The sequence below is a fragment of the Onychostruthus taczanowskii genome, unplaced genomic scaffold (genome assembly GCF_017590055.1).
Source record: "Onychostruthus taczanowskii isolate IOZ18803 unplaced genomic scaffold, ASM1759005v1 scaffold102, whole genome shotgun sequence".
In the NCBI taxonomy this organism is placed as follows: Eukaryota; Metazoa; Chordata; class Aves; order Passeriformes; family Passeridae; genus Onychostruthus; species Onychostruthus taczanowskii.
In genome coordinates this window covers 1,375,581-1,388,396 of record NW_024496748.1, presented here as the reverse complement: position 1 = coordinate 1,388,396, position 12,816 = coordinate 1,375,581, and positions in this window count along the sequence as shown.

The window sequence follows — 12,816 nt, the reverse complement described above, 5'->3', positions numbered from 1 at the left end:
TGGTTGAAAATCAACATAACCCAGAGTGATTACAATACTAAATTTTTTAATTCTTTGTGATTGGCACTACTGAAACTCAGACATAATGGTTAGCACTGTAGACACCTTATACCACAGCAGGTTAATGTCCCAGAGACAGTTTGCATGGTTATTGTGTTACCAGCACTATCTCAGGTTAAATGTGTTGATCCATCTCTGCAAACATAATTACCTGATTTTCCTTTTTTTTTTTTTTTTTTTTTTTTGGTTGTTGTTGCACTGGTGCCATCAGCCCTGCTCTATTTACAGTCATTCCCAAATATGTTAAAAAAAAGAGTGTGAAATCCTTTTTTAGTTGTTTTTTCTTCTATTGTCTTTATAGATAAAAAAATGTAGGCTTTCTTAGTTTTCTTAGTAAGAGAATCTCCAGCCTTGTTTTCCACCTCTACTTTGAATTCTAATTCAATACCTATTTTCCAGATAACTGTAATGAAAGCTGGACCAGATAAGCATGATCATCATTGGCATAGGGTTATTAGCAGTGCAAGTGTCCATGATAACTTTATCATCTTCTTGTTTGCTGTGAATTAGTGTATACACTGCCTTCAGCACATTGGTTGTGTTTGTCCAGTGATGTGCAATTCTTCTGACATCACCATACAAACTTAATTAATGTTCTGTCCTAAACTATTCATTTACTAATGTTTCTGCAACAGTTCTGTTAACTATTTCTTTCTATCATCCCTGTCTTCTGGCTTTGATTTTGTGAATGTTGATTGTGCTCAGATCAGTGATCAAAGGCCTGAACATCAATAGAATATTATGAAACACTGGATAACTGGGTTAAGTTAAAATAGAATTTTAAAAAGCAATCTGTATTTTCTTCTCCAACCTTCTTACTCAAAATTAGAGATACTGCAACAACAAGCCAGGAAAAAATATTCCTGCAATGTATTCAGACATGTAACTTTCACACATGATGAACACATATAGAAAAGTATTTCTTTTTCAGTTCCCCTAAGTCATTGGTCCTGTGTATGTGCACATATACTATTATACATCAGCTGTACTTCAGTTGTCTATGCTTGGTAGTGGAAAATGATTTATGATAAATGATAACACGATTTACATTGTTGGATACACCTCTCAGCCTTGGAACATTCAATGAATGTATATCCCTACTTTTGTAGTTATCTGGATACTGGAAAGGAATGTTTTGCTAGAATTACCAGATATTGCCAATTTGTAACTGAATCAGTTATCACTGACCATCAGTATTTGGTGGATAATGAGAGGTGAATTGTCTGCTAAGATGTGTGGAGAAGATTTGACACTGACTTTAAAAAATAGTATGACTTGCCAACAAGTTGTGTTACTTAACAAAAAGAGATAAAAAATTGTATAACTGGCATCACTGTGTATTACACTATTAACTTGAGGAGTATGTTTGTCAGACTGGATAGCTTGAGAGAGAGTTGTAGTGAATGGCAGAAAATACTGTTAATTTCTGCTGCCTTATTAGTCTATGGGTCTTTATTAATCTATGCATCTTTATTATAATTTCTAATATATAATTATTATAACTATATAATATATAATTTATTATAATTACTAATACTATGTATTAGTCTATGTGTCTTTATTAGTCTATGCTTTATTAGTCTAGTCATGATATAGGTGACTTGCACAGACTCCTGCAAGATTCAAATGAAGGTGGAAGACCAAAATATTTTGGTTTGGGGACCTTCACAAAATTATTTCCCAAGAATTCTGTATCCTCCAGAATAAAAACACTTTATTCATCCTATATTTTCAATAAAGATTACTGTCTCTCCTAGTTTGTTCAGCATTACTAATTGCAAAAAGTGCAATTTTATAGAACTGGGTAGAATGCTTCCAAGTATTAAAAACAAAAGGCAGCAAGTTAAAAATGCATTACACCTCCACAGTGAAGAAAAAAAAGAGAAAATTTTACCTGATAATCAGAAAACATATAAATAAGTAAAGAAACACAGAAACACCATTAAAGCTGATAGAACTGTTCTGTGGAAAGCATGAGTTAGCAAATCCATCTTGCATAATTAAAATACTGCACCCTTGCACAAGACACTGTGAAAATTCATACCTTGTTTTCTAGAGGAAGGTAAGGTAAATAATAAAACATATTACTGAGGAAGACATTAACCAAGACAGCTGGTGATACTTCCTTGCTCTAATGGATTTTAAGGAATATCAATAGTATGTAAGGCTACCCAGATATTTGTATTAAAAAACCCAAAACACATATTTGAGAAAATAAATATTTTTGTGTATGTACATGTGTGTGGGTCTCTAGATATGTCTGCATGTAATTTCATATGTACCTGTGCACTGTATTCTCAGGTTATAAAATCCAGTGAAGAACTTTTTCATTGAATATATGGTCATAGTGATGTTATTTACACCCAAAGCTTTAAATTAATTTCTTTTAAAATTTGAAATTCAATATTCCATCTTCATTAAAAGTTGAAGAGACCTTTGGCTTTTCAAGACAAGCATATTTATAATTGTAGCTGCTATTCTTTTATTTTCTTTTTGGATTTAGATATTTTTAAGCCAGCTTAATCATTAAAGTGCCTTAACATATTGCCATTTTAGAATACTTATCATGCAGCAGCACAGTCCAAATAATCAAGGGAGTGGAAAATAAGCTGACCTATATCCTAGGAAATGTTAGTTAATAAATAAATTAATAAATTAATTGGAAAGGGTATGACATCAACTGACAAGATAATAGAGAAAAAATTTAAGGATTGAATGAAAGTTATTAATAGTGCATTAAAAAAAATTGAAAATATAGAGATACTGGAAATAAATGATGAGAGGAAATAAATGTCCAATTTTGCTTTTTTTTTGTTTTTTTTCTTTTTTTTGTTATTTAGTGAAGAGGAAGAAAATGAAGTGTTCCTCAAATTGAAATTGTCTTCTCATTTGTTCATCCTTTTTTCTTCATCTTTTCTCAGTTTAATGAAGGAAAACACCTTAATTTTAACACAGTTGGATCCTATCCCTTGTGCTTCACTCTAATTACTTTCTGTGTAGAAGCCAGTCAGGAGACTTAAATGGTCTCATAGAGACTCTTGTGAAGGCAGCCAGATGGTGACATCTGCTCCAAACTGATACTAGAATTTCAACACTGAAGTTGTTTTTTAGCAATCCATGTATTTCATTAGGTAAGAAATTTATATGCAGTTTTATATTTATATAACAACAACATTTCCATTACACAGTCTAAGATCTGAAGTTTGGATATTAATACTACATGATATTTCATGTACTAATAGTACAGAAACAAGCTGGTCCTGATGGTTATCTTGAATATTTGGTTAGAAGATATTTTTTTTGTGAGAAGTAATGCTTAATTTGCAGAGTAAAGACAAAAAATGTTATGAAAAATCTCTTTTCACAGTAGGTTTCATTGACTTTTTAGCCTGCTAATACTACTCAAGAAAGAAAGTTTGAGTGCAGAAGCATCTGCACTCAGACACTGAATCCAAAGTGCAGGACAAGGAGTAGATTTTCAAAGGCAATGTGTTTTCTTGACCAGTTTATATGTATTTCTCACATACTCCTGCTCAAATAATTCTGGATTTTTTGTCCTGTAAAGAATACTTTCTCAAGCTCTTACATTTCATTCTTTGTGTGGTACCTGAGTGCCTCACAGTTTTGAGCTATTCAGTCTCACAATACTGAGGTGAAAGGGGAAGGTCGAGAAAGCCAGATCACCTCTGAAGTTTCTACAAAAGACAGTAGAAAATATTGAGACTGAACCTTGATTCCCTTTCATTCAAGTCACTGTTAAATAGAATTTCTTTCCATATTTTATGGAGGTTTGCTTTGATGATAAATTATTCTCTGGTACAGCCCTTATGTTGTTTAAAAATAATCTTTTTCTTGTTTCCTTTTCCCATTGGCAGAATCAATGTAATTACTTAGAAACAGCCATGCTAAAATCATGCACTGATGGATTATGTATAAGGTGTCCAGATGGTAATAGCTTTATATATTGTTTCCAGCTCCTCTGAAAAATTTAGAAAGAATCCAGAAAAAAATCTAAAAAAAATGTCATTTAAGTTAGGAACATTTGTGACACATATTTAAGTGGTTATTATACAAAATACATAATGCATTATGAATTGTTTTGAGGACAACATTTTGAGGTCTAAACCAGGTCATCATTGGTTGGGATATAGTGGATACAAAAAATTAAGTCACACATAAAAGTGAAACTGTGAACATTTTATACATTTAGCTGGCAATTTTTTTCCTGGCAGATGGGGAGGAGTGTGGAAAATTATTTGTCAAGAAAAGATGGGGGGAGTGGGGGGGTTTACAAAAGGCTATATTATTTTTTTTGTTTTGTTTTTTATAACACATTTGGTAATTCATTTGAGAAAATGCAATTAATATTGTATTTTATCCCTTAAGTCAGAATTCTTAACTGAGAAATATGTTTAAATTGGCATGAGAAAGTATGCAGTTCTGTGTGTTTCTGTTTCTGAAAACTCTCTGAAGACCATAGCTGTAAACAACACTGTCTCTAGTTGTTTGAATGCCTGGATTAGCGTGTCACTCCTACACGAATCCCTAGCATGGGTCAGTAACACCTTAAAGAAAAGGGAACCACATACAGCTGAAAATTTGTGATATTGTCATGGGCTGTATTTCACATTCTGCATGCACAAGAAAGCTGTAGGGAATAGCATTTGAGAACATACAGAATAGATTTCTTCCTTACCTTGGCACAGAGTTACATGATGCAAGAATGAAATTAAAAAAAAAAAAAAAAAAAAAACCAAAAAAAAAAAAAAAAAACCAAAAAAACAACTGTTTCCATTTCTACAAAAATGAAACAGGTAAAGATTTTGTTCTGAAATTTAATGTAATTTTACAGTGTAAAAGATTTTGCTATAAAACTAGAGAGGACTGAGTTTGAAAGGCTCTGATGTGAGAATCAATATGTTTACTATAACTGAGTTATTCCTAATCTGCGAGTCGACTTCCATGGAGCTTGGGAGGAATGGGCAGAGCAGGGTGGGGAGCAAGGCTTTTTTGGTGTATGATCCCAGAATGCCTAAACTGAATTATTTCTATATTTTTTGCTTTTAAAAAATTACTGTTCTAATAGTCATTTGTAAAAGATTAATAGAAAACAGTTCAAGTATCTCTAAATTACACTAAAAATGACCCTTGCCTTTCAAGCAGTGTGGACATCTACTGCAGACCTTCTTAAAAATACGGAGTATAGGGGAAGAAGAGTGATGGCGTGACAAAGTAATTCTTTTCATCCTGAATTTTGTGCACAGAAGAAAACTTCAGCTTATTCCTTCTTACTGAAAAAGACTGATGTGCGTACAGTTTCCATCTGATAACTCTTATATTCATAGGAAAAAGTATTGCAGTTTTCACCTGTTCCTCCCATTTCAATCATACACTGGTTCTTCCAGTAAATTTAAAAAAAAAAAAAAAAAAAAGCTAAAAAAAAAAAGTCTGCTGGAAGGAAACTGGTTTCATCTTTTCAAGAAAGCCTTCCTTCTGCTATGTTTGCAGAAGTTTCCAGATTGTTTGAATAAGAGAAAAAAAAATAAGAGAATACACTTTGTTATTTGGAAGATTTCAGTGCTACAGATGTCAAAAGGACTGCTTCTCTAATTTTGCCATCATTATGAAATTACTTAAGTTACAAGCTGTGCAGTATATTCACTGTTGTTTCACCCACAGACATTGCTCCTGTGCAGTGGAACTCTAAAGAAAAGATTGTGATAACCTGTAGACAATAGATACAGTTTAGTGCTGAACAGAGAAGTCTTCCTGAATATTGTAAGCATTCACCTGTTTTGCTCTCTATGATATGCCATTTTCAAAAATTTATGAGCTGCCTTATCAACCTCTTGCATGTTATGTTCTGCATCTTTCTCAAAAAACAGAAAAGATAGTGTAATTAGTCTTCTGTGGAAAAAAGAGGTATTCTAAAACAGTATTAATCAGAACAGGATTTTGGGTATATATCAATCTTATAAGGCTGCTCGCAGTGGAAGGACAAAGAGGTGGGATAGTAACAGAGGGGCAAGTAGAGGATTTATTCTTGCATAATTTGAAAATGGAGCACAATAGAAGAGTGAAAGAAATGGTATGGAAGTGAATGAACTCTCTGCAAAGACTCCATGGCTTTGGCACAAGAGGCTGCAAGTACAAGGTCATGAGATTCTCAGTCTGATCAGTCTTCTCTGCCACCAGGCTCTGCCCTCAAAGACAAGCAGGGGAAGGAAAGAATTAGTAAAGAGAGACAAGAGTGTGAGCCAAAAAATGGAAATAGAAAGATAAGATGTAGAAACAATAGCTATGTTATGGTTGTTTCAGCAGAGTAGGTATTTCATCCTATTTTTGAGAATTTTCATATGTTGCAAGATCGTTGTACTAAGAAAAAACCCCAAAAACCAAATATTGGCATTAACTAACAAGTTAAAATACACATTTTCTCTCCCTGATCAGGAGAAAAGGGAGTGTTCCTCTTGTTAGCCTTTGGGTCAGTTTCATTTGAAGAACACGATGTCAAATAATATATGCAATCTAAATATATTGCTTCTGGTTAAGGAAAGTGACACAAGACTTCAGGAAGTATCTGTAAAAATTCCAATAATTAAATTGTTTTCTTTATATTTTTAATCCTTATTCCAGTTACTAACATGTCAAATATAAAAAAACCATTAATGTCTATTTATGGAATTCGTATATTCCATTAAGACATATAACATAATAAATTACCAAAAAGTTAGTCTATTTGTTCTGAAACATTCTTTTCCTTTAATGTGTAGCCTTTCTAGTGGAGGACAGAAGAGATATAGTTCTTTAAAGAAGATGATTTTTGTATTACTCATGTAAAATAGTAATGCTAATGTTGCTAACAGGGCCCTTAAATCAGAGTATCATACTGCTCTTTTCAAGACCATATTTTCAAGCTGAAATAGTCATTGCCAACATGAGTGATAATTACCACTGATACAGTGGGAACAAATCAGTGCTTGAAATAAAGAATAGGAAAGGAACAACGTGTAAATGGGAACCGGTATCTTTTGATATCTTGGTGATGTGCAGGGTGCGGTAGAGTCCTTCACAGAAATAAATAAAATCATGGCACCAGGGCCAAGGCCCCACTAGGAGGGGGTTTGAAGGGTGCTGTGACAGTTTGCCAGACTGTGATTTCTGGGCTACTGAAGTCATGCTGCTAGAAGATGTGCAAAGAGGCTGTGCAGAGTCATGCAGGTATCTGTTGTAGTGTGCTTTTATACTTCGTAATACTTTGTAATAGTCTTGATTTTGTATCCCCTTATTCTCCCCAGATGATGTACCCCCTTTTTGTACCCCCTTCCTCTACCTGTGTAACCATTCTCCTGTGTTGAGATCATCCCCCAAATCCCCGCCCTGGCTCTCTGTCAGTCACTCAGCATCCCATCCCCTCTATCTAGATCTTTCGGTCAAAGCCGTCGAGTTATTTGCCCGAAGCCAGGGGTCAGCCCCCCAAGGATGATGTTATACGCTATCCCAAATGTCCATCCCTAAGGCTGCATCCCTGGAGGGTCTTTATTGGTCAGCAAATGTATCTACCCTCGGTTTCCTCCCCCCCTTTAAATGTAACCTTGAGATTCCTTTGTTTCACTCTGAGCACGGCGCCCACTGAGGTGTGGGGTCCCCTGAGGAGCTCCGAATAAACCTTGGACTGGCCCCTTACTCAGAGTTGGCTTTTTACCCTCTACCGATGTCTCCAGCGTCTCTTCTGCTGCAAAGGCAACTAGCCCAGCTGCCCTCAGTACCCTCGGGGCACCAGAGAGTGTCCCCCCGCTGTCGGTCACTTCGGGGCTGCCCCCCCCGTTGTATGCCGACCCGGGGCTGGCCGGGGTTCACTGGGAGGCACCCAGAGAGACAGAGACAGGTATCCTCTCTACCTGATGGAGGGGCTGGCCGGGGTTCACTGGGAGGCACCCAGAGAGACGGAGACAGGTATCCTCTCTACCTGATGGCGAAATTTGTTTAATCTCCAAAGGAGGACTACCCATGACAGAAGGATTTCTCACTAAAGCCCTTTCTTCCTGTCTCCCATGCCTCATCCTACCCATCATGAGGCGGGAGAGCATAAACACATGCACACTGTACTAAACCATGATCCCATGCTGAAACGTCACAGACTCTGTAGCTCTCTAGATGGGCCGTTTGCCAAAGCACTCTGGCTGAATGCCAGTTATAAATTGCAGCCTTTCCTCTTGATGCCCCTGAAAGTTTAAGGGATGGAGAAAGCAGAATGAAAGAAGAGGTTATTTTGAAGGCTTAATTTGGGAACAGGAGGAGAGAAACAGCATGAATTTCCAGAATACTGAGACAGGATAAACCATTTGGGCAAGATCAATACTATATATACTTTGATATAAATTGGCTGGAAAGCTCAGCTCTCAACTCATGGCAGATGAATTTTAACCCTGAGCTGGAGTAGGAATCTCACTGTTAGTAAAGCAAATTCCCTGTGTTAGACATTCCACATTCCTGAATAAACCTTCCTTATTGACCGGTCTAGAGAACCTGGTTATGTTCCATAGCTTTTGAAGAATGTAGAAACTAACCTTTGGAAGAAAGGTGTTGGGCTCACACATGAAGCAATGGTCTCATGGTAAAGAAGCAAACTGTCAGCTGAAATGGAAAATACATTAGGAAGGACCTGTGTAAATGCATGTGTCTTTTCCAGGAATTGTAACATGCATTCCCATTGCCTAAATAAATAGGATAGAGCTCTTTAAGTCAAGGGAAGCTTCAAAGTTTCCCAGACCTAATCTTTCTGTTCCAGACAAATTGAAGCCCATATAAATGATGCCTGTCACATTAAGATACTGGTACAGCACTGCAGTCCTTGCTGAGTTGTGTGATTTTTATTGTTGTATTCGTGGTTTTGATCAAAACTTCTGTGTTTGAGTGAGGCTGCATTGCAGCGTGATCCTGGCCAGCTCCTTGAGCCTTGGCATGAGAGCAGTTGCTGCTTGCAGGTGCATGTACTTCTGCTCACTGCAGTTTTTCACATTCATTTCCTGCTGCTAACACCAGCAATTTTCAAAAAATAAGTGGTCCCAGGTGATAGTTAGCAATCATTTTAACTAAAAGACACAATTCTAGTTTTTTTGCTTGGAAATGCATGAAAAACCTGCAAAACCCTCAGCAAATCTCAATGAGGAGTTCCATCTTCTGATGCTTTTAGCTTCAAAGGGGACCTGTTTACAGCTTATCATCACAACAGGCCATGAAATTATGATAGCATGTTTGCCTAGATAATTACCATTTTGATCACCGGTTCCTTCTGTCACAGACCCTTTCTGTCCTTGTCTTAGTGGGGTTGCAAAGTTTCCTTCTTGAAGGATCTGTGTTGTTGTGAACTCAAGGGTTAATTGAGTCTTCAGAACTGTTTCAGCATAAATGTACTGTCCCTCCTCAAGCTGCTGATCTCATCTGTTAGTTTTTAAAGTCAGAGATAATGCAATTATGTTGGGTTACCTTTTACTAAGAAAGTTAAAGAAATATGAAAAGGTTATTTATAAAATTACAGTAAACTCAGGAGAAGGAGTAAAAGGCCACCTTGAAGTGAAATTGCAGTCAAAGAAACAGCTTTATGACTCAGAACTAAAGCAAATATCTTCTTCAGTTGTGTAAGTTATGATGAACAGAGAAACAAAAAAAAAGGCAATAGGTAAAAAATACATGGACAAATTAAAGCACAATTAATGTGCTTAAAGTTGAAACAGAGTGAATTATTCTGCAAAAAGATAAATAGCAAATGAAAACATGTATATAGTAAGGAATTAAAATTTAAAACCTCACACAAGCCAGGGATAGTAATCTCAGACTGAAAATAAGGTAGATGGGTGCTAACAAAATTTGCTTACTGCAAAACCTGAAGACCATTGCAAACATAAAGGTAGAACGGGAATATTGCAATGAGGTGTAGAACTTTGAGAAATGAAGTGATAAAAATGGGAAAAAAGTAGTCATTAAAATACGAGTCCTCCATTCAGGAACTAATGAGAAGAACATCTGTTATACCACAGCACTTTACAGGGTTGAAATGAAGGAGAGAGGAAACTGCCATGCTTGGTAGTCAATATTTGAATGTTGTCCAGTTATCCTTCTGATATGACATCCTAGGCATTTCATAGGCATTTTGGAAAGGCATTTCTGCAGAGAAAGGAGAGTTTGGAATGTGTTGTACAAAGCACTGATCAGATCTCTGTAAGATTGTTTAAAATTCTGTCCACCTCTCTTCAAGAGATAACAGTTTCAGACTAGAATTGATGAAGAAAGTGTCCGCTAAAATAAGAAGAGAATGGAATGTCCATCCCTTGGGACAGATTTAAAAGAACCTTGCTTGTTTGTCATAGAAAACAAAAAACTGAGAGTGGATATGATTTATTTCTGTGCACTGAGAGAAAAGCACTAGAAAGAAAAGAGCCTTTGAAGCTTAAAGGGCAGCACTGACTTAAAAGCAAATGTATATAAACAGTCCATGACTAAAGTTACTCTGTGCATGTAGAGACCCCTCAGAAGATTGAAAGAGTGCAAATACACCTGAAAAATCATATCTGAAGAGAAAGTGCCAGTGACTCACCAATAAATTGAAAGGAGGTACTCACTGCAGTTTAGGTTAAGAATATACGATTTAATTGTCTGTGATTGTACAGGAGTGTAGACAGTAACCTAAGAAGTCTTTTATTCCTGTGTATTTCATTACCCATGTGATATAAATTGGTGTGAAGACCCTTGAGCTTTTCTATGCTAATTAACTGTGTTCCAATACAACACATCTTTCAGCAAACCATCACTGAATTTTAGGTAATTAAGTCCAGCAACTCTTGCTGCAATGACTACTAGCATCTGGGAATGTTTCCTTGTGACATTTCTCCTTTGCTCTAAACTTTAAAAGTACTTTTGAAAAGCCATTTTTCTACAATACATATGGGCATTTAATGAAGAATGTAAGCACATATCCTGACCTTTCTTTGTGTATAATGTAGAAGTAATAGTATTATAATATCGATGTAGGTGAAAAATGCTAAAAATATTGTTCTAAAACGCTTCACTGTGTATCTAATGTAATTACTTTTGGTCTCATATTTATTACGAACTGCACAAATATCTTTCTGAGAGCATATGTTGCATTTTCTTCACAATGATGTTTCTAATATTGTTAAAGGTTTATTTTTTTTCCAGTTATACTTGCCAAGAAAAACATTTCAAAGCAATGTCACTTTTTATTCCCAAAAAATACCAAATTTCCTTTTGAGCAGAGAGAAAGCTGGGTGAAATCATATAAAGTAAAAAAAGGTAGCTAGCACTCAAATAATAATTTTAAAAAAAAGATGTTTTAATTTTGTTTCTTTTGGAAATCCTGCCATAGGGAACATGGGTGCACCTCGTCATTGTATTTCACAAGAAGCTTGTCACAAGAGGTTCTAATTCTGCCTCAGAGCAGTGTGATCAATATTGCCATTTGATGCACACTTATGGGTTTGAGGTTCTAGAACTCAGAGCTGAAGCTGCTGTTTCATTGTGACATTAGCAACTGGAAGCATAACAATTTTTACAAACACAGTTTGCATTGTGACATTCTCTTTTTATCCCTATATCAGGCAAAGATAGGAAAGGAGGAGACAGGTCTGAGGCTCTGTTTTCTGCCGTGGACAACACATTCTGATCCACAGACATGCTAAGCAGAAAATTCGTCCTTCATCCCATTAATTTTTTCCTGATTTGGGGCAGTGACAGTTCTCTCCTATCTCAGGCTCTCTCAGAGTAGTTAGTTCTGCATTCTGCTATGGAGTAAAGAGTGAACATTAAATTAAATCCCAAGTTGTGTATGTATGTATTTCACTGCACAGCACCAGAAAGGATGAACACAGCAAGCCTGCAAGGCAAGTCCCCAGATGAAAAGAACTGTGTGATTTCCTGGTGTACCTGACAGTGGTCTGCTGTGTAATTGTTGATGAAATGACTAATTTGACACATGCAAAAGTAAAATCAGATTAAAAGAATATGACTCTTGAGATGTGAGCTTGCTCAGTCAAGAAAAATGCCTGCTGTTTTTCTAGAACACTCTGATTAAACTACTAACACTTAAAATGTGCATAGTAAGACATTTATGTTTCTTTCAAAATGCCTGGCTCAGTGAAAGAAGGACATACGCTAAACATTGTGACTGTAGTTTATAAAATCTCTGCTTTTATAAATGGAAGAATTACATGACTTTGGAAAGACATGCTGACAGCTGTAAGAATCCTGATCTTGCTAGCTGTAGTAATGTTAATGGTGCCATTAAAATCAGTGTAACTGATGGTGTGAAGAGGGCAATCAAGATTTGGCCCCATACTCTGCTTTGTAAACATTAGCATTACAGAGATTAATATAATACCGACTAGCCAATGACATGTTAAAGTCTTAGTAAAGTTAATTTGTTTGGAAAGCTTTTCTTTTAAAATCTAAAACAAATGGTTCAAGTGAAATGTGAGATGTACAGGATGTAGAGAAAATCAATAAACCAGCAGACTGTAAATGATGTGGAAATAACTTCTTTATGTTTTCCTGTTTTTGTAGTTTATAGTTAGCACAAGTACATAAACTTAACAGCTATGTGCAAGGGAAGAAAAGTAAATCCAAATGTGGAGAGTGTTGTGATGAGCTACCATTTCCTCAATGAATTCTCTTTTTTTCTGTGAAACATTGGATTTCTTTTTAGATACTACTATTTAAAAAATACTACTATGTGATGAT